This window comes from Callorhinus ursinus, unplaced genomic scaffold, assembly GCF_003265705.2.
Source record: "Callorhinus ursinus isolate GAN/ISIS: 27379988/994484 unplaced genomic scaffold, GSC_fseal_2.0 scaffold4, whole genome shotgun sequence".
In the NCBI taxonomy this organism is placed as follows: Eukaryota; Metazoa; Chordata; class Mammalia; order Carnivora; family Otariidae; genus Callorhinus; species Callorhinus ursinus.
In genome coordinates this window covers 144,449,384-144,472,087 of record NW_027397066.1, presented here as the reverse complement: position 1 = coordinate 144,472,087, position 22,704 = coordinate 144,449,384, and the positions used below count along the sequence as shown (strand labels likewise).

The window sequence follows — 22,704 nt, the reverse complement described above, 5'->3', positions numbered from 1 at the left end:
GGAGACCAGTGTGGATGCAGCAAAGCAAACAAGAGGCAGTACATTAGGAGAGCAGGGTGTGGTAGCCATAGTCCCTGTTGCCATTGTGGGAACTTCAGCTTTCACTCCATGAGGGGTGGGGGCCATTGCGGGAAAGTGACCAAAGAGAGAGATGATCTCCTGTTTGAGAGGATGGCTCTGGGTGCTGAACTGGGGTGGCTGGGGGGAGAGTAGAGAGGCTGTTTAAAGGTTAGTGCAGTAATCCGGGCAAGAGAGGACGGTGGCTCAGACCCAAGAAAGAGCAGAATAGGTGGCTAGGAGAAGTTAGTGCCCAGATTTCCAAAGACAGAGCCAACAGGATTTCCTAATGGACTGAATATGAGGTGTGAAGAGAGGAATCAAAAACCAAAGTTTGGGGTCTAAGCAACTGGGAGATGGAGTTGACAATAACAAAAATGAAAACAGAGGATGAAGGCTGGTTTGAAAAGAAAGAATTGGAATTTAGCTTTGGATGTGTTATTTTTGAGCCGTTTACTAAACATTTGCACTAGATTATTTTCAAATTATCATCACTGGCACCCTCTGCTAAAGTATCTGCCCAGAAGCCAGGACTACACTTCCCAGAATCCCCTTCTCCATCAGTTAGCCAATGAGAGATGTTCCAAGTGGCTTCCGTTTGAGCTTTCTGAAAAATGCTCACCTGGGGATAGGTGCTTGTTATTCACAGTAGCTTCAGGACTTTACTGACTGTTGCCTGAAGGAGCTGGTGGGAGGATCCTGAAATCTGCTATAGCTTCCAAACCTATGCTTGCTGCAGGCTGAAACACAAGTGACAATTTTTTGTCTTCTTCTAACCAATGGCCTTCTAACCATCGTTTAAACTTCCAATTTATAATCAGCATGCATAGTCTTCTGTTTTCCTGACTGATAAAACATGCAAATGGAGATGGGCAGTGGGCAGTTGGAAATGTCAGTCTGGAATTTGGTGGGGAAGTTGGAGCTGGAGATGAGATTTGGGGGTCATCAGCAAATGACAGCATTTAAACCTTGAGTTTGAATGATCACCGAATGAAGAGAGAGAAAAGTTCAAGAACCAAGCCTGAAGCAAAACAACCTGGACAGGCTGCAGGAAAGAAGGGGCCGTGTCAGCTGAGGAGGAACCAGTGAAGCAGAAACATCCAGGCCAGCCTCACACCCTGGAAGCCAGAAGACAAAGAGCAGCAAGGAGGAGAGAATGGGCCACCCCATGCCAAGTGCTGCTGATGGGTCGGTTAGCTGACAGCTGAGAACTGACCCACTGGATCACATAAAGTGGAGGTCATCAGTGACCTGGACAAAAGCAGTTCTGTGAGGTGGAAGGGTTTTTTCTTAAGCCTGACTGGAGTGGGTTTTGGAAAGAATTGCACACAGCTGTGTTCGTTGTAAAAAGCCTGGTGACTTACATGAAGAGGTGGACAAGCAATATCTCTGGGTCATGTAATTACAGGTGAGGTTTTGTCCCTTATATCTTTTTATTGATTAGCTGAAATGAACATGCACTCCTTCTCTAATAAATAAAAAATAAAATTATCAACATCTCATCTCCCTCTGTTTCAACTACCAACCTGCCGTGGCCTGGGGCTGACTCTGAGTTCCAAGGGGCTCAGGTCTAAGAAAAACAAACAGTAGACACATACAAGTTCTTGGGTGTCAGTCTCAGTTCCCAGACATTGCTCCACCTTCTCTTCACCACAACACCACCAAATGATGCACATGCTGTTGTTCCCAAACTCCAATTACTGAGCATTTTCAAATTAAATAGTACCTTGACAACTTCAAAATTCTTTTCAATAATTAAAATAAATGTTTATGGAACACTTCCCATGTAGTAGGAACTTGCTAAACACTGCATTTAAAATTTAAGATGAACGTGATTGCCAAGGGCTTAATTTATACTGTGAGCACTGTTTACGCAGGAGAGCCAAAGACCCGTCTAGCAGATACACCTGTCAACTCTACTGAGGAGATAAGGGAAAGATAGGAAATTTCAGGCACTTGAAGCCTATAAGACCTAAAAAGGTAACAAAGAATCCTTGGGAAATCCAAATGTGACACTTTATAAAGAGTGTTAACCTGTTATTGGAATTAAAATGCTGAGAGATTTTTGTGAACTGCTTCTGATCTTCTGTACCCAGAAGCACTTAATTAACATTTATTGAACTAATTACCTCACTTGCTCTCCTTTACTGAAGTAGTCATAATGATTATTCCCTCTTTCTAACAAATACAAAGTTAGGTTTAATGAGTGCAGACTAATTAACATACAAGTAAAGCTAGACAATCTTCAAATGTTTGGAGGGCCCACGGGGGCATTTCTCTCCAGCCTCCAGATGATTTCTGCCATGGTAATGGTGATGTGCTCAGTTTCTAGTCCCTGGGGTTGCAAAGTCCATCTGCCAAAGAAGGGGGTCTTCAAAGTACAAAAGGGAAGAAAATAAGGATAAAAAAAATGGATATGACAATATAGCTGAGGTGAAAAGTCATAGTGTTAAATCTTGGTGAATCTCCTAACTACTGATAATAGACATACAGTAAAATCTTATCAGGTTAATGAATAATAATGATGAAGCCAAGTGCTTTTCACTAATTTAATGCTTTCACCTAATTTAATGCTCAAAACAACTGGAAGCAGAATTATTAGCCCTATTTTACAAACGAGGAAACTGAGTTTCTGGATGGCCTGAATGATGAATGACCCCAAGGCTGGCTCAGGGCCAGCCAGATGGATGGGGGCAGCTGCAGGCTGGGGTGCCACAAGGCAACACAGAAGCATTACCAGTATGTCTGTGCAAGAGTGATCAGAAAAAGAAGAGGCAGAGGAATGCAATTCTGCAGGGGGCTTGTCAGCATTTAGGGACCTCCCACCTACAGCTAGATTCTTGGCACACAATGGCTCAAGAGAAAGAAGCCAGAATCGAACTCAGATTATGTCAAAGACTCAGAAATAGACCGCTGCAGATTTATTATCAATGGTCATCAAGAGGGAAGAATCAACATGAAAGCCTCGTGGGGATGACAACTGTCAGAATGTACAGGCTTCAATAATTTGTGACAACCTAGGAAATCTCAAAAGTTGGTATGCAAAATTGCTTCATATTGTATTACATTCCTATGTTGTAATGAAAAATGCCAAATTTATTTGAAATATAAAATGAAGTGACAAATCTTGACCAGCAGGTGGCAGGCTTACCTCATGATGCTGTCTTAAAAACCTTGCCCAAGGATTACAGTAAACTTTTTGAATCTAGGTAATATCATTACAAAAATTCAAATATATCTCATACTTAGCAGGAATTAGGAATATAATATGATTTAATCATACTATGTCCTATAACTTCACGGCTAATGTTGACTAAATGTGTTCATTCAATTAACTGCAAGAACACAAGATAATACATGTAGGTATTAAGTGAATTCATCATCAAGACATTTCCACACACTAGACACAAAATACAATGTCTCGACCATTCTAAATTATAGTGGGGGAAATGATATATTTAATTATTGATTTCCCATTAAGATATTTCATATATTCTGTCTTTCTATGTGAGACCTGTACAATTTTATATTGCATACTCCTGTTTCACTTAATTTTTTAAAAAATGTTTCAAGTTTTCATTCATTCTACATTTATTTTTTTAAAACATTTATTTATTTATTTATTCATGAGAGACAGAGAGAGAGAGAGACAGAGGCAGAGGGAGAAGCAGGCTCCCAAGGAGCAGGGAGCCCGATGCGGGACTTGATCCCAGGACCCTGGGACCATGACGTGAGCCGAAGGCAGACGCTTAACCATCTGAGCCACCCAGGCGCCCCATTCATTCTACATTTAAAAGTATATTTCACATACTATTCAAAATTAAAATGGCAAAGCCCATCAGATAACCATGATAAATTTATGTTTACTCTTAAAATATATGTTGAGTCTAGCAGAGTAAGATAACACATTTTGCTTTATTGAAAAGAATATTTCTTTCTCTACCTTATTTACATTATGACAACTTCTGGCTTCACTAACTAATGTAATAAGTTAACACGCATGCCTTCCCCCAGAAGTCTGTTGGGCACTAAGAAGGCAAAGAGAAGGTTCCTACCTTCGAGGAGCATATAACCATATTACAGAGACAAGACCAATGGAATCTTATGTTTCTGGGAACCTTCTAAAATTCCAAAATATATGATTGCATATACATTCCCTTCAAAAGGCTTACATTATCAAAGTGCAACACGGCAGCTGGTTTGACTTTTGAGTAAGGAATGATCAGCTAGGCACTCCTTAACTGAGTTACTCATTAGCACCTCACACCACAGCCCAACCCTCACACATTCACACAGCCACTCTTCAAAATTCGGGTGACTACAATTTGTATCTCAGAAAAGCTTCACAGGCCTAGGTATCCGAGTCCCCTTTACTTACGGAACCAGAAAATGTTCAATCTACAAATGCCAGGTGTCTAACAAACACACGGCATGATAAAAACATAAGGGGGTACATACATTTCAAATGCTGGCTAAGAAAAGTCAGGAGACAGAATGGACCAAGTCATGGAAGGCTGGGGGTGCAGGTGACAAGTGCAGAGCTGGACGCGTGCAGGTGAGAATTGCTAAGGAGGATCTCCTGACAGTGATAAAGGTGAGCTGAAGCTGGGATGATGGCAGAGATTCAGAGAAAGAAGGGCCGTTTGGGTTGGGAGAGGGATATGAGAAAATATAAAAGAGCTTTAATTATTATACAACATTTGGGAGACACTTCACCTAATTTAATTTTTAAAATCATGTGCTCTTTACTGCTCACTAATCTTCTACAAAGTTTGTATCTAATAATTAATCTTCTAGGATCCTACTGTGCTAACCCTCCATAAGCTGATTTTCTTTATGCCAACTGCACTGTTATGGGCCAAACTGTGTCCCCCCTCCCCAAATTCATATGTTGAAGTCCTAACTTCAGTTACCTCAGAATGTGACCTTATTTGGAAACTGGGTGGTTGCAGATGCAATTACTTAAGATGAGGTCACATTGGAGTAGCATGGCCACAATATGACTGGTGTGCTTATAAAAAAAGGGGATATTTGGACATAGACACACACCCAGGGAGAACACCATGTAAAGACTGGAGTGAGGCTGCCACAAGCAAGTGAACTACCAGAAGCCAGGACAGAGGGGCCTGGAACAGATCCCTCCCTAAGGCCTTCAGAGGGAGCATGGCTTGCTGACACCTTGATCTCAGACTTCTCGCCCCCATTACTATGACACTAGTTTCTGTTTAAGCCACTCAATTTGTGGTACTTTGTTACAGCAACCCTAGAGCAAACTAACCACACACATCAACCAGAATTTACTACCTTGACTCAGTATTGTACATATACAAATGGATACAGTGAAATCCAGTAGGAGTATCCAAATGTAGCAGTCTATTGGAATGTCAGAGCAGGAGACAAACTGTTTCATGCAGAGGCTGTATACATCCAAAGACTCTGGGTCAATCTTCTTTTGCCAACTTGAAATCAAGTGTGGCTGCTGGTGGAGGCCCGTGAAACAGCAAAAGGGGCTGCATAAGGTTCCTCTCTGGGTTCCCATCATGGGGAGGGCGGGCTCTGCCCCTGCTCTATCAACCATCCGCTTGTTTGCAACATCAGCCAGATGCGAGGTATTCACACTGCGCTCCTTGAGTTACTCTTCTTGTTCTTGTTCTAATGGCTTATTGGTTGGCAGACAGACTACCTTGCATGGCAGAACTGAGCTTTCAGCTCCACTGCCAACCCGAAAAATGATCCAGAATGCTCCTGACCCTGATCCACACATCTATGACTCTCCACCTTTGATGGCAGTACTCTGCTGACTCTGAAAAACAAAACAAAACAAAACAAAACAAAACAAAAAACTGTCCATATCTCTCTGCTTATTTGGTGACTTATTTATTAATTGACATCCCCATTTCTGAAAAGGACTTGAGGTGACTTAAAACAAAAACACCTGGCCAACATGTACATTGAAACTATGATCTGAAATGGACAGGGTAGCTACCCATTCCATAAAGTCTATTTTTATGAAATTGTCAGGTCTTTCCAGATACCTAGTGGAAACATATGCCCATCTGTGCTATTAGAATGATGTGTGCTTTCAAACTCTGAAATAAGTTTTATCAGCTATCATGTTACCTTTTACAGATAGCAGATAACCAAAAGTAAATTGATCAGTGGGAATGGTAGAGAGAAGGGGGGAAAATGTTCCCGTTTCTCATTCTTATTATCTGCTGATTACATTTCCCTATAACAGACTCAGTAACACAATAAACTCCTCATGCAGGAAAATTCACTTGGTGGAAATGTTTTGTGTGTGTTTCTAACTTGTTATTGTATATACTAAAGATGACAGAACTTCTAAAAGAGACAGAAAAAACTGTAAGAGTCAAATATGTAACAGAAGAACAAGGAGAGGCTAGAAATAGGAGAAATAAAAATGAATTGAGTGAATCATTTTTTTCTATGAAATAAGCATTCAAGCACTACAACTCCTTACAGATTTTTTTACAAAGAGAACTGCAATTCCAGAAAAGAGGCAGGGGTGGGGGATGACTGACAACATTTAAAATTTGTAACAAATTGATTTTTTAGAAAATTTTTAAAGAAAACAAACAGAATCCAAGAATTTCAGTGAGAGCAAATGATCGTAGACCTTTTCTGTAAGAGATGTTTTGAATTATCTTAAAGAGTCTCAAAATAAACAAACAAAAAACCAGAACCATTTCTTCAAAAAACATACATGTGGTACAGCAGCATTCAAAACCCAATCCCATGCATACCACGTTCAAACCGCATGGCAACACAGCCACCCTCTCCCGAAAGATTCATTTAATTGCATCCTTACAAAAAATAAAACTTCTCAGGCCCTCATGCTAGCAGCACATTGCATTAGCATGACACTAATGTTGGCCGCCTCTGAAATTGTCACTCATTTGTCCTGCTGTAAGCTGATTCTTCCATATAAGGAGACATGAGTCAGCGTGAGACTATTACACTGAAGGATGACACAATGTTCTAGAGGAACGTTTTCTGGAAATACACGGTCTTAGTCAGCTCTGGCTACTCTAACAAAATACGATAGGCTAGGCAATTTAAACAACAGACACTTATTGCTCACAATCTGGCAGCTACAAGTCTGAGACCAGGGTGCTAACACGGTCAGGTTCTGGTAAGAGTTTCTTCCTGGCTGCAGAAGGCTGCCTTCTGGCTGTGTCCTCCCATGGCAGGGAGAAAGATCTTCTTGAGTCTCTTCTTGTAAAAGCACTAATCCCAGCAGGACCCTACCCTTAGGACCTAACTACTTTCTAACCCCACTCCTAACGCCATCACGTTGGGGGTTAGGGTTTCAACATATGAATCTGGGGAGGACATAACTCAGTCCATAGCACACACATAGGATCTATCCAGTTCTGCTCCCCTTTTGGGGTCCTCTCTCACATAAATTACTCATCTGCACATAGCACCCAAACCCAGCAGAACTCACCCCAGTGGGTTTTGAGCCCGTACTTCGGGCTAAGACAGTAGGGCACCTGCCACCTCAATAGCGATGGGATGCTGTGCACATTTGTTATAGAGCTTCTCGGCAACAGGTAAACACCATAGGCAGTCAGCACTTTCACACACCAGATCGCAAGCACTCAAAGGAAGGATCAGTACACACATTTTGTAAATGAGGTGGAACTCACGTGGTAGGTAGGCTACACAGCTGGGAGGAAAGTAGCATTCGTGGCAGGCTGGCCAGAGAGGCAGTATATAGAAGACTCTTACTCCCGAGCAACTCCGTCTCTGGAGGTCCAGCTACTCTGCCCCATCGAACACCAGGCCTGTTGGAAAGGGCCTCATTACATTCCACTCTGGGCTGGAAATGTTAAGTGTAATTAAATGAGAGGAACACAAAGATTCGTGGAGCTAATAAACTCCATGCTCTCCATCATTCAGCTTTTATCAACAATATGCCTAGTATCAGTGCTCTTGTGACCATCTTAAAACACTGGACAGACTCCTCCAAAATCCAGAACACGGTGAAATCAAATTCCAAACATAAATGATATCTTGGTTTTCCTGGCACGCTGTAGTATGTTGTGATCTGAGACCAGTAATCAGCCAATTAGGCCTTCATCAAACAGTCCAAACTGGATCAAAACCTCTCTGTGCAACCCCACTCCAGCGTGGCCACAGCAACTCTCAAGTAATTTGACTGAATCAAAGAACTGCCACGGACTCCCAGTGTCCCTTCACATCACAAAACCCCTACTTATAGGGCAAAAGGCAGTAGAGTCTCTGACTTCAGCACCCGATTCCTATAAGATACAGAATATATGAATCCTTATTATATTTAATCCTCATAGTATTATGCATTCCTTAGGCATTACAGTTATAGAGATTTAATATTAAACCAGAATGGAGCCAACCCTGTGGGCAAGCAGGAACCTTTGCAAGTCTCCCCGCAGGCTCCATTCACCTGGGAATTTGATAGGTATCTTCAAAACAGATGGATCTGATGCCCAGATATTTATACAGAGAATTTCCTTTCATCCCTCCCTTTGGAAATAGGTTATATACTCAAACAGGTACGTTAAATTTTATGGTTAATGGAAGGGATTTTCTTTTTTCTTATTTAAATTCAATTATCCACATAGAGTACATCATTAGTTTCAGATGTAGTGTTCAATAATTTATCAGGTGCATATAATACTCAGTGCTCATCACATCACGTGCTGGAAGGCATTTTCTAGATTAAGTCTTACTATATACTAATTTTAGAACCCAACTCTACATGAGAAGCCACCTCCCCAAGTAGTAACTTGCTTCTAACTAAATAATCATTCTTTTTTTTTCTTAAGGCAAGCAACCATTCAAAATGAAGTCATTGCCTATTCTCCATATATCTCCTTTCCTAATATAGACTAGTTTATTTGAAAACTGTATAAGTCACTATTAAGCTCATATTTTATTCAACAGATATTTAGCAAACACCCACTATGTACAGGATAATACCCTGGATACAGAGCCTGCAAGAACATGAGCCGTGGCCTCTATCCTCCAGAGTTTTAACTAGTTTGGGTGGATAAGAAATGCCTGCTAAATGTAGCTTGCACAATAAAGCAGTTTTAATGTTGTACCAGATAAAAATAAAATCACTTCATTTGATGTTTAGGAAAATTCTTTAGACTGATTAAAAATGAAAATTCATTATATTTTTATTGTTGCTGATATTTATTCTTGCTGTAGGCCTGTCACTGAAAATTCATTCATCATGCTTAATGGTTTTATTAATCTTCCACTATAAATAACTCATGGGATAAGAGTCACTCTCCAATTTGTTTTATAGCTGACCAAAAAAAAAGGCACCCTAGTTCTTTTGTAAATGAACTGTCACTATAAATTATGCAATGTTCCTGAATTGCAGACAAATCTGGCATATTTATTTTCTAATAAATTAAATGTATGCATTAGACTTGATTTTCCCTCTTAACTGCAATATTAGTTTCACTGATCCAAAATATTACATCTAATTCATTCTCAAACTCATGAATTATATGGCTAATTTAGCCTGATGACATTAAGAGCCCATCATACTGAAACTCATAAAACATTACTCAATTTACCATGTCCTCACAGGTATGCTGGTGGGCCACATCACCGTAATGTTTAGGATGACACAGCTTGACAGTTAATGCAACAAATAAAAAATAATCTCACTCTAAACCTATCAATATGCATTTAGAGATATTAAAGATAATTATTCCATTAAAAAGTCGCTTCCAGTTGATAAAGAGTATGAAGTGAAGATATACAGACCCCCTTCTTAAATTCCCATTTCCTATCACTCCATGGCCCCCACTCTAGACCTTCTAAGGAACTCACAGCTCTAGCCACAACTCCAGATGGAGCTGTGGCTCTGAGAGTCCTACTGGCATTTGAGGAGCTCTGAGGAAATCCCTGGAGTGATCCATAGGATGCCAGATACCTTTACTAGGACTGGGTCAGGTGTAACAGTGCTTCAGCACTAAAAACCAGCAGGTCATCAGCCTATATGCTTGGTGAAGCAAAGATGATAAGAGCACAGGAGGAGAGTCATTTCAGCCCCAACACCAGGCTTCCAGCTGGTGCCACCATGAGGGATTGGGAGATTGGGCCGGGTAGCAAAGGGAAGTGGCAAAAGACTACTAACTATATTCTTTCATCATCCTCAACTCCGATGACAGAAGACAGGGGCCAAGAAAGAGCTGGAACATGAAGCAGGACACAACACTCCTGATCCAGGGTAACCCTGAGCACCCAGAAGACCCCCAGCACCCTGTGTTTGGACATGAGCCTCCTGGCACCTATGCACTGCCTGATGAGAGGGCCACTTAGACTATGACCTTCTCCTACAGCAAGTGAGCCCCTGGTGGAGCTAGGGGCAGGCGGGGCTCTGGGGGAAGCTGGGGAGGTTGAGCAAGGGAAGCCCAAGAAGGGATCTGATAATGCAGCAGGCTCTCTGAAACTGCCAATACTACTTTCTCAGTGTGGTTTCTTAAAAACCCGAATGCCTTTGTAAGTAGATCTCACAAACTGAAAAAGGTGTGTTTTGGTACTACATGCTGACATCAAAGAGCCAGTGATCCTTGAATTGGGTAACTTCCATGTTCCTGATTTGCCTGTCATATCACATTTTTAATATTTTAGGCTAGAAAACAACTACTATTTACAAGAAGCCTATGCCTGAGCCCGAATCGTATAAGAAATAAATCAATCCAACCACTGAAGCATGTGGTCTTTGGGAACCGTCCTGGAAGTCAGGCGAACAGGAATGGGATCTGGAGGGCTACAGCCTGGCTTGCATCCGAGAAGTCTCTCAGATTCTTCCCATAATGACTTTGGTTCCTCATTTCCCCATTAGTCTTCTCATGAGTCTTCCCATAATATTATGAAAGGGAGGCAAGTAACACTCTCAAGAAAAATAGTGTGAGGGTAAATACGGGCAAAGATAAAAGAGACAGAAATCCAGATTAAGACCTTTAAAAGAAAACCACCCAAGTTCCAAAAAGAGTACACAGTGACTTCAAAATGCTGACCTTCAAGCTATAAAATGAGTGTGAGACAGGGGGAGAAGGAGTGTGATTTTCCTATGGATGCCTGTTTTGGGGCTCATTTGTAATACTACCATCTTCAGAAATCTCTTTGGTTCTCCTGCTCTTCAGGCACCCTGAGGAATGGGGGCCCAGTGCCAGATGAATTACAGGCTGGTAAAGGGCTAAGGGATGACAGGTAATTCTGCTCTGAGTGAACTTATTACCTACCATGTCTCTTATGAGCAATAAGCAATAGTGGGCTTTTAATGTAATTAAATGTAATATTCATGTAACAGATTCCTAAAGACGGGTGAGTACTCCCCTTTCAAGCTTAGTCCATTTTCAATAATTAGTCCTACAGGCCAAAGCACACACACAGAATTATAAATCACTGAAATCAATCACATCAAGACAGATGTGCAGAATCCTTTTATACTCCACTCTGTTTTCTCCCTGTCATTGCAAGCCAATGCCATTACGCTTATTAATGATTCTCAATTGTACCTCTGAGCCACCTCACCCTACATTCTATACTTGTGAGCACCAAATCATAATTTCTGCTCAGTTTAAGGAAACGGGTCCATTTAGTTCATAAATATAATCACATAATTCCTCAGGTTTTAGGGATGGTTAATTTCAAAATTAAGCCACCTTTAAGATTTCTCCAAAAGTAAAAAGGAAGACTCATTGAAATTAATAGTAGAAATGCTATTATATTCAATTAATAGCTGAAATTACAAGAGAGAATCCATAAGCCATGATGCTAAAAAAATAGCCACAAACTATTTCTTAGGAACCTTCTTCAAAATGTTTCATGCTTTCGGCCCTACAGTGATCCACAATATTTTAGCAGCTTTCCCTTTGTGCCAACTGACCCAAATCAGGGAGAAACATGCTGGTAACAGATCTGAAACACTTCATCAGAAGAAAAAAAGCAGAATCAATGTCACACAGACTGAGGCCAAAGTCTGAATGGCGTTTCAGACCAGCCAAGCGACCGATGGTATTTGTGTTTTAAAATGCCTGCCTCCAAGATACTCCAACGCATAGTTCTTAATACCAATATCCAGCATGTAGTTGAACAAAATTTATTGGCATCTACTATATGCTAGAAACGATACTAGATTAGATTGAAAAGACTACTAAAGAGAGGCTGCGAAGCTTATACATGCCTGAAAAGCAGGTGTGGTCCAAATGGGAGAGACCCTATTCCCTTAGCCGTATAACCGGAGTTATCTCAAACCCCCACACTGTGTCTAAGTGAAAACAACAATCCGTAAGCACACTCATCCATGGTGGAGGATGAACCAAACACTATGGTTCCCGTAACGACATGTAGAAATTGTATATATTATTTGGGAGAGGGAGGGCAGGGGGTCACACTAAAGGCTAGCACACAGAACTGTGCCTTTTGCGATGGGAAAGAACAGAGTTTCAATCTGTTAGAAAAGTTCCTTCCTAGGGTTGGCTCAAACCACCACTGTAACATCGTCAAAAGTACATTTCAGTACCCTCTCAGCCCTCAGCTGTGGTGACAATTCACTTGCAGATGTCCAGAGTGTTCATGCTCCCCACTATGAAGCCTCTCGGGGAAGGGCCTGGGCTTTGGACCACAACTTTATGGAAACCTAGCCTAGCAGAGGAGAAGGCCTCAGGAAAGGAAACTAGATCTCCATATAATGAGGGCCTTCTCAGCCTTCAGGTGTCCTTCAAATCCTACCAAACGAAAACCAGTTATTTCTACCTACTGCCGGGCAAGCATCTTATTCTCCCCATTCTTGCCTCTGTAAGTCCCCTAAGCCCCCAAAAGAGCTTGTGCTCCCCCATCATCCACCTCATCCTCTGTCCTCCCTGCCCCAGCCACACCTTGGGGCGCCTTCCCAGCCTCTGCCCTCACAGAAGCCTGTGTCCACACAGAGATTTCTGGTGTTACATTTAACTATAAGCTGAAAAGAAAAAACAATAGAATTTCCTTCCCTTCCCTCTCAACGCAAGTATATTTACTACTCAAAAGACAGAGGCATGAAAATCACCAGCAGAGAAATGGACAATTCACCTTTCCGAGTTTATTTTGGGTTTCTCACTGCACAGATTTACCAGGTTATTCCAGTTGAGGACACAGTGATGCTGCATATGTTCACCTGGGCTTGAGAGGCCCTCGGGCCTGAGCACCCCTCAGGCCTGAGCAGCATTCTGATGTTGGTACTGTGACCTCCCTGTCAAGTGTCAGGGAGAAAGGACTGTCCTTGTGAGACTTCTGGAGAATATGTTGGCTTCCTGTGGATGTTCGCTTTCCCACTTGTCGGACAGTCATTTGTTTGTTTGATTACTTGGGTCCCCCAACACTGACCTCTGCCACCCTATGGTGGGAAAGTGGATGTTTGACCTTTCCTCCTTCCCAAGGAAATTATAAACTAAAACAAAACAAGCTATGTGCAAAACAGAACTTTTGCAGAATCCAAGAGAGAAGCACCTGTGAAGTCAAGTTTTTATAAAGGGTTCCCTCTAGGACTCACCCCATCTCCCCGGGCAGCCTTTCCAGGGCTCTGCTCACACTTCTCTTACCAAGGGGTGACCTCTTCTCACCTTCCTTGGCAAATACCCCTCCGCCATTCAGAAAGCCCCTACACACGGGTAAAGATTCTTGGATTCATCCCTTTTCCTGCCAATAATTCATTCCTAATTGTGACTCACTGTGTACACGGAAGCCCTGATGGGTGGGAGGCTTGGCTGCAATGGTCATTAATGTCCCAGACTGGCACACTGTCCGGGAGGGCAGGGCTTTGGTGCCTTCTCACAGGGAGGGCCAGGAAGGGCTTGACTCTTTGAGCTGGAGCTTCTGCCCCACGTGAGTTGCAGGCACGCCACCTGCTCTCCGGATTATTGCCACTGGCTAACTGGTTAGACCACACACACATGCACACACACCTCCGAAGGACCAACACCAATGCTCAGTCTAAACCCATAACAAGGAAGGGAATATTTTTCTAAGACTGATTCATACTTCTCAAGATGCCTCACTCGCCTTGGCCAGAGCATCACAAGATCGTGGAGAGAAGTATTTTGTTTTCTTTCATTCCTCCCCCATGCCCCTTCCTAACTGTGTCCTTTCAGACTCCCAGAAAAGAAGAAAAAGCCTAATGTAGGGTCACAAGACCTCTTACGGCCCTCTTGCAGGAAGGAGGTAAGGTCAGAACTTCCACTGTCCCACCCACCCTTTGTCAAAGGAGGCTGAACTGAGGACAGAGGTGCTGGCGAATAACACGGGGCCTACATGGTCACTGAGTAAAAATCCTTGTGTGCTTCAACACAGAGAAAAACAAGAAGCTCCCTTACTATGGGCTCTTCCATATTCTCCACACTCTAAAATAAGTCAAGGCTATTTAATCAGCACAAACATGGATGACGCTTTTTGAAATGGACTGATACCCTTTCCATTCACATATATCTCTCTGCCAAAGAAAACCAATTATTGGGGCTACTAGAGGTTCTGGACTAACAGTTACTAGTTTTCCTTTTATTCATATGATATAGAGCGATGTTTCGCAAATACAGTGTGTGAAATCCCCTTGAGGGCTTGTTAAAATTGCTGCCCTGGAGACCATTCTATCCAGGAGGTCTGGAAGGCGTTCCTCATCCCCTGGGGGGTTCTAAAGCAGGTGGTCATTCCCCGCCGTAGTTAGCTTTAGGTGCTCCAGGCAGACAATAGGAGCTGGAAGAACTGTAAAAATTATGTTCATTCCTAAGGGGTTAATCTGCTTTCCAGAGGTGCCATACTTTCAACAGAAAAAAATAAAATCTATTCTAAGGACTAACTATATAATTAGAGGATAATAACAACCCCTCTGGAAAAAAACACAGTGATAAAGAACAATGGAATTTGTGGATTAATTAGCAATACAATGCTGAGCTTTGTGCAGTTAGAGACTGATAATACAACAAGTACATCAGACTGGCTCACAACACACTTCCTGGATTTCTGAAGCTGAAGAAAATTCACTGGGTTTAAGGTCAAATCTGAGATCTTGCTTATATTACTCAAAAAAGCATAACCATTCAGCAGGTTGTATGTGATGTGGCTTTGTTCTGGTGTTTTTTCTTTGCATTCTCTTTACAATACTCAGGAAGAATTTTTAAAAATTAAGGAGTTTTAAATATGGTATGCGTACAAATGTCGATCATTCATTTATTAAGTAAAATATTACTGAAAACTGAAAAACAAAGATACAAAGATGATTGAAACACGCCCTTGTCACATTGCCTACAATGCAAGGCAGGAGTTGGAAAAAAAATAATAAACCAAGGTTAGGTGTCAAAATGAAGAAAGTATATGGTATATAGTTGAAGTATTCACGAGAAAGTCATCTTGAGGAGGTCGCAGGGGACCAAGCTTGAACTGGACCTTGAAGGCTTATCAGTTGCCAAGGGGTGAACAAGCGGAAAGAAAAAACAAAAGAACTAAAGGAACACGGAGGCATGAATTTGCATAGCAAGTAGTTTGGGTTGGCTAGGATATGGGACACTAGGGGACACTGGCTGGAGACTCATCTGGAGAGGGAGACTGGCCAGTCCATGCTTAAAATTTGGACTTTATCCTGAAGGCACTATGAATCCATACACTAAGGGCTTAGCAAATATACTAAAATATAATTTGCTTAGAAAGAAAAGTCTGAGGAGGCATGGAGACTGGATTGGAGGAAACAGGGAGAGAGAGGACTCATTTGGAAGGGGTAATGGGCCTGGGAGGGCAGTGCAGGTGGAGGGTCCATATGCAGGGATGTCTAAGGGGAGGGTGGGCAGTGCCCAGTGGCTAGCTGGATGACAGACAAAAGGCAGATGGATGACTCGAGGATAGCATCCACATTTGTGGTATGCAGAGCTGAGAAGATGGGGGTTCCAGTAACCAAGCGAGGACACATAAGTAGGAGAGCGACTATAGCTCTTGAGTTGTGTTTGGGACATACAGAGCTCAAGTTTCCTAAGGGTCACAGGAATTAAGATATTGGTAGATTACATATAAGAGTCCAAACTCAGGGAGATTTGGAGAGGAATATAATGTTTGGGGCAGAGATAATACTCAAAATATTGATAACCATTAGAGACCAATGGTCAGGCATAGACACTGACCAATGAGAATAGATGCCTGGTGGACCAGAAAGAACTGCAGCAATTAACTGCTAGCAAGACACCAACTGAACACCACCTTGGTACTGACAGTCATCGGATTGGAAGAGCAGAAGGGAAAGCAGAATGGAAGAGGACACGGGACAGAGCACTTACAATGGGGTGGTGCAAAGGAAAAGAACCTGGAGAACGAAGTTGAGAAGGAACCGTCAGAAAGACAGGAAAACTAAGAAAGATTTATGTCATAGAAGACTGGGGACCAGGAAGCTTCAGATGGGAAGGAATGGCAGTATGGACTATTAAAGAGATGTCTTACCCATCTCTTCCCCAGCCAGACTGTTTGTGGTGTGGATGTCTACAGGGAACAAGAGCAGTGCTCAGGAGGTTCCAGGAACAATGGAGTCTCAAAGCTGAGGGATGAGGGTGACCCAGCACAAGTTAGAGTCCAGGGGGAAACACTTAAGTTCTTCCCAGGAGTGACCTTCCACTAAAGATGGTGTCTCCAATCATGCTGAAGCTGAGCCGGGGCTGGATGAGAGCGAGAGGTTGAAATGAAGCCAACCATTAGTGAGGGTATCTCCCACTATCACACCAAACGTCACTAGGCAGCTGACCCATCTGCCTATTTCCTTCCCCAGACACAAAACAGACAATTATCCCACTGACCTGCCTGGGCTCACTGCAAGGCTCTCTCTAGAGGGTTCTCGAGTTTATTCACCTCAAGCCTGTAAAATCTCTTCCCTGCAATCTTTCTCCATTTCAGTCTTCTCCTCTGTGACAGAGCATTAAAAGCAAGTGTCCCACACCTGCTTCAAGCCTATTTAAAATAGCATGAGAGCATTCTGCTGATTCTCTGAGAATTTGAAAAAAGGTGGACAGGAGTCGCAGTGAACACAGAATTGTTGGAAGGGAAAAAAAAGTAATATAATACTGTGGAATTATTTGAAAGTGAGGACAAACATTTAATCTTTGATGAAACAAGGGAAAATTTAGGGTTCTAGTGCAAATCAAAAAAAGATTTAGGTTTCTTTAAAGAAAGATGGGCTGAAAAGTTCTTAGAGCTTAAAACGTGTTATTATTGGAGATGCCATAAAGCCAATGTTAAAATATTATTTCTAATTTTAATCTTTTAGGGAAAAATCAGGCTTTGAGTCACTGATAAGCCAGATCCCACGCACCCACACCACCACCACCCCCCCAACACAGGCCTGGGTAGAAGCGACCTGTCCATGTGTCGAAGCTATAGGGAAACTCGAGGGCCCTGCTTCCACCCGCCTCCTGACCTTCGATGTCGTGACGAGCGAGCGCAGCTACATCAACGTTGGGCAAGGAGATGCAGCCGCGTGTGGCATTCTGGCACTGTCCGGAGCATGCTCAGTCGAGTCCTGACCCACTTTGCAGGTCCGAGCTCCTGGCAGGGGTTCGGAGGTGCTACTTTGTTCCATTTGCCAAGGACGGAGAGCAGGAGGAGAGAGGCTGGGAATTGCTTAAAGACGCCTCTCTCCTTGTCAGCAGTCCCTGACCCGGCGGCGGAACATGCCTAGTCTGGCATAGGAGCCACCGGGAACGTCAATGTTGAGAGTCCACCCTTCCGGGTTTTCTCAGCAACCAAAGGAGAAGAGGGCGGTACTGGAGTAAAAGGGTCGGTTGGGGGCGTGGCCAAGGGGCGGCCCGAAAGGAGCCAGGGAGGAGGAGCCTGGTCCGGGCCCCAGAAATTGTCTCCCGCAAGCCTAAAAAAAGGGGGGGGGGGGGGGGGGGGGGGACGGTGCTTACATTGCAGGACGGTGCTGCCGAAGTTCTGCAGGTGTTTGCAAAAAATCATTTTAGAATAACATAGAATAACATATCTTATTTAAAAAGCACCAGATTGTCCGTTATAGAAAACTGAGAAACTGTAACTAATCAAAAAACAAGAAAATTAAAAAATTCCTGGAACCCCACCACTCAGAAGCCACCAGTGACCATCCTGCTGTACTTTCTTGCAGCCGCTTCTGTGCGGGCTTTAGAAGTGACAGCAGAGTCACCCGGAAAGGCCTGCGAAGCTTTTGATTGCCAGGTGGCTTCACAGGTGGCCTTGGAATAGAGTAAGTCCAGAGGCTGGACGTTGGCTCTCTCCCATGTCCCAGGATGGGATCCTAGGAAACCTGTTCCTGGGTGTCCCTGAACAACAATGCGACGCGACGCTCAGAAAAGTTGCGCTGGAAGCCCTGGGAGCGCCCTGCTCCGCAATTATCAGTCACGCTGCCCAAGCATCACAGCGTCGGAAATAAGTGCCCTCGGCTCCAGCAACACCCTAGGCGTGCTTGAGCGGAGCCCCGGGGACCGAATCCCGCCCCAGAGGCTGCGTCGGCTGAATGAGGGACTCCCCGGCACACTCAGCCCGCCCCCCTCCTCTGCGGGCGGATCCCGCGGCTCTCCCAGGTTCGCCCGGCGCCGCCCGCTCCGCCCCGCCCCCGTGGCTGCTGCGAAAACCCGGCGGCGACACCCCTCCCGGCCCCGCGCCTCCGCGCCGCCCGGCGAGCCGCACTGGGCATGCTCGGCACCGGCCGGCTCCGGCTGCTGTAGGTGGGAAGCTCCGCACTCCCGGCCGCCCGCGGCACAGCCCGCATCGCTGCCCGGCGCTCGCGGAGGCAGCTCGCCCGCAGTAGCTGCCGGGCGCGGGGCGTGGAGTGGTGACGGCTCACAGGCTGGCCATGGCGAGGGGCGCAAGGCGGCCACCTGAGTGGCGCGGCGGCGTCAGGTTAGCAGGGGCGCCGGGACAGCAGGGGCGGCGGGGCGCGGGTGGCAGGGAGCCCCGCACGGGGTGGGCGGCCGGGTCGCTGCGGCCGCTGGGGCCGAGGAACTTTCGGGCGCTTAGGCTGGCGGAGCCCAAGGAGGAGGCTGCGTGCTGGAGGCGCCGCGAGGTTCCAGTAGCGGGCTCCTGGGGGGTCTCAGGATGCTTCGAGATACGTGCGGGGCGGGATCCAGGGGGCCGGTGGGTTGGGGACAGCCACCTCTCAGGCTTGTGCCGTAATCTTCCTATGGCGAAGAGCGCAGTGTCTACAGTGTGATGCCTAGGAACCTCCCAAACCTCCGGGGGGCAAGGGAACGCCAAGCAGCGGCGGGGCCCTTCGCCGGACTCCAGATCGCTCGGGTCACCGTGCCTCAGTTTCCCCGGGACGGGGGTAGGGTGTACTGTCCCGTGGCCCGGAGGCCCTGAGTTCGTGTTCTGCGCCCAGAGCCGGGAGAGTGCAGCGTCCTAATGCTGCAGGAGTGCGGGAAGCTGTGGGTGCAGCAAGCCACCGCCTCGCGACTGGAGCTCTTGGAGTTTGTCGCATTTGACTCCATAGCAAGTTGACATCGAATTGCTTCATGGCATGGAATGGGGAAACGTGCTTCATCGGCTTAAAAAAACCAAAGTAATTGCAAAGCCGATTTATTTTAAGCTCGACTATTAACTTGCCTTGGCCTCCAAAAAAACTTGAGCTTGCAAGTTGCAAGATTTATAAAGCAAGCTAGCAAAAAAAGAAGAAGAAGAAGAATGTAGGTCCATTATTTGCTCACACTGTAGAAAATAATCTATTATGGTCCAGTTGTCATTGTTTTTAAGGATACTTGTTAGCAGAAAAGTTTGGTTACTGTAGCAGTCTTTATTTTGTGTTAGCTTATATTAAGAATTGGGAAATCTAGCTTTGGAGAAACTCAGTGTTTTTTGTAAAGGTTTCTCACTTTTGCTTCTAGATGAAACACATTTTTTTCAGTTGCTACTATGCTGAACATAGTAAAATCGTTCAGGATGAAATGCAAGATGGAAGAAGATTTATATTCAGAAGGGAGAATGTTTGAACGATGTAGTTCCTACTGGCATTTTACTTTTACAGAAAAATGCAGTTAGTAGATCCCACTGGGGTTTCTACTGTTGGTTTTTGCTAAAACATTTAGTACCATTACCACTCTTAGGATTATTGGATTTAATCAGAGCTAGGTAAACAATCCTTGTTCTAGTGGCAACCTGTTCTACCTCTCAGGCTATATCCTCAAGCCTGTTTCCATAAGTACCACTTAGTAGGTTCAGTTGTTTTATTTATTAAGCTTATTACAAAACTTCTTGTTTGCATTCTTGACAGACCTTAATAGACTTCGGAGGTGCATTGACTTTTCATTGGTTTGTGAATAGCCTTTAATGTTTGTTCTGGCCTGAGATGGCTCCAGCTCTAATTCCAGATCCTCTGAGTAATTTCCCCAGGGAGTTTTATGCTTAGCCTATACATAACCAAGATTTAAGAACAGGAAAGGCTTGAAATGTCCAGACAACAACAATAGCAATGACATGATAGTCTTTCTACAAATTAGGCCTGAAGTCCTCCATCTTAGCCCAGTTGGTTGGTTGGTGGTGTTCATTGCTCCTAAATGTACTTCTAAATACATTCACAGAACAATTTAGAAGTTTGGGGGAAAAAACAAAAAAACACAAACACTGAGAAATTGCACTTCCCTTCTCTATAAAAATGCACCATGTTTAAAGTCGGCCTTGAAGCACCGCATACATGCACAATTAATCCTGTAGAGCAAGTCTTGTGTTCTCAGGCTGCATTCCCAAGTGGCAGTCAATAATGTCTCCCCTTAGCTTTGGCTTCTTCTTGACCTAGAGGAAGCAGCAAGGCCTAAGTGTCTCTCTTTGTGAATGTGAGGTTTAATACGGATCAGTAGGCCCCCTTTTGGATCTAAAAAAATCTCATTTTTTCAAGATTAGGAAAATCAGTGAAATTTACCAAAAGGCATGTTTAAACACTGCTTATTGCCTCAGGAATTCCACAAGAGAATGGAGTTTCCTAAATGAAAATGACCAAAACTGACAAGATTTAGGTCCAAGAAGGGTTTTACTATTGCTAATGAAGAAAAAATAGCAGAGTAGACTTTGTATTCAAATTAGGAAACAGGTGATCAATTCTTCTTTTTCGTTTCTTTTCTTTTTTTAAGATTTTTATTTATTTATTTGACAGAGAGAGATACAGTGAGAGAGGGAACATAAGCAGGGGGAGTGGGAGAGGGAGAAGCAGGCTTCCTGCCGAGCAGGGAGCCAGACTCGGGGCTCGATCCCAGGGTCCTGGGATCATGACCTGAGCGGAAGGCAGACGCTTAACGACTGAGCCACCCAGGCGCCCCCAATTCTTTTTCTGTGCCTGTTGGGTTCTTTCAACTCAACTGCTAGGCATGTAATTTTTTATTTTATTTCCATGTCTTCAGATTTCTGTACTATATGGTGTTGTTAGTGACATTGGATATTCATAGCAAACTCTTGGCCTTTAAAAATAGATCTTCCCGCATTCACATGGCCATAATTTATTCAACCTCGCCTTCGGATTGTAATTTGAATAGTTGAGTAGTTAAGGCTATTTTAAATTTTGTTTAATTTTGAACTTTTTGTTCTATTTTTTTTTAATGAAAAACTTCCAGATACTGAAATACCAAATAAATATTGTGGCAAAGTGGCTTTTAACCTCCAACGTAGTATAGTCAGATTTGTTAGATGAGTGTCATTTTTTGGAACTCAGAAATGATTCAGATAGTATCACTTCCCTCACCTAACGAAGTTCTTGGGGTGCAGCTTGCCCTTTTCCAGCCATGCCTCAGAGGACACTTAAAACTGACATGTTGTGATCCATGACAACTCACATTAAAGTTAGAAATCTTCTTAAAAAAGAAAAGAAAAGAAAAGAAATATCCTTAGATGTGAATGGTCTAAGTTTGCTATAATGCCTCCCTGGAATGGTTGAAGAATTAAGGGGTTTGATTGATAATGGGTTAGGACTCAGTTAAGAGCTGTCGGAACTAGTTTCTAAGCTGTACTCAGAAGCCCTGTGAATTTACTGTCTTGCCTCTGCCTCCACCTCAGGTCTTCACTCATCAAAATATCACATTCATTTTTCTTCCCCACAGTCTTTAATAGTTAGGCCTCAGGGGCTGCAGAAATGAATAAGACTTGGTGACTCAGAATCTAGCCAGAGAGACAGACTTGAGGACAAACTATAGTGCAAGGTAAGTGCTCCAAGAGAGGTATTTGTACATGGGACTGAGGAGACAAGAGAAATGAGCCCCTTGGGTTGGAGGAAGGGGGTGGGGCATGAAAATAGTGACATTTCCATAGGATCTTAAGGAATGACTAAGGAATTTGGGCAGAAGTCTTCAAAGCAGAGAAGTGAACTCTCCAGGCAGAAGGAACACCACTTTGGTAGTTAGAATAATGGCCGCCCAAAGATGTCCACTCTGGGACTTTGCAGATTGATTAAGTTGAAGATTTGGAGATGGAGAGATTATCTGGATCATTCAGTGGGCCCAGTGGAATCACGAGAGTTCATATAGGTGAAAGAGGAAAGCCGAAGTCAGTGTCAGAGTGAGGCCATGTGAAAAAGATTCGACTGCCCCTTGCTGGCTTTGAAGATGGAAGGGGGGCACAAATCAAGAATGCGGGCAGCCTCTAGAAGCTGGCAAAGGCAAGGAA

General features: G+C 43.8%; 1 protein-coding gene and 1 long non-coding RNA gene across 4 annotated transcripts in view; one reads left to right on the top strand and one right to left on the bottom strand.

Annotated features, from left to right (window-relative positions):
* The window catches only part of LOC141372673 (uncharacterized), a 50,141-nt gene extending 32,337 nt beyond the window's left edge, over positions 1 to 17,804 (bottom strand). For both annotated transcript variants that reach the window (XR_012378077.1, XR_012378078.1), the window contains exon 1: positions 17,507 to 17,804. This is a non-coding gene — a long non-coding RNA (uncharacterized lncRNA). The remainder of the gene's footprint in view (positions 1 to 17,506) is intronic.
* Positions 17,805 to 18,751: 947 nt separating this feature from the next.
* MFAP3L (microfibril associated protein 3 like) overlaps positions 18,752 to 22,704 on the top strand; it is a 39,880-nt gene continuing 35,927 nt past the window's right edge. The window contains exon 1 of one of the 2 annotated variants that reach the window (XM_073892494.1): positions 18,752 to 18,963. The gene's annotated coding sequence lies outside the window, so the exon portion shown is untranslated. The remainder of the gene's footprint in view (positions 18,964 to 22,704) is intronic. The other variant, XM_025874457.2, reaches the window with a different exon arrangement.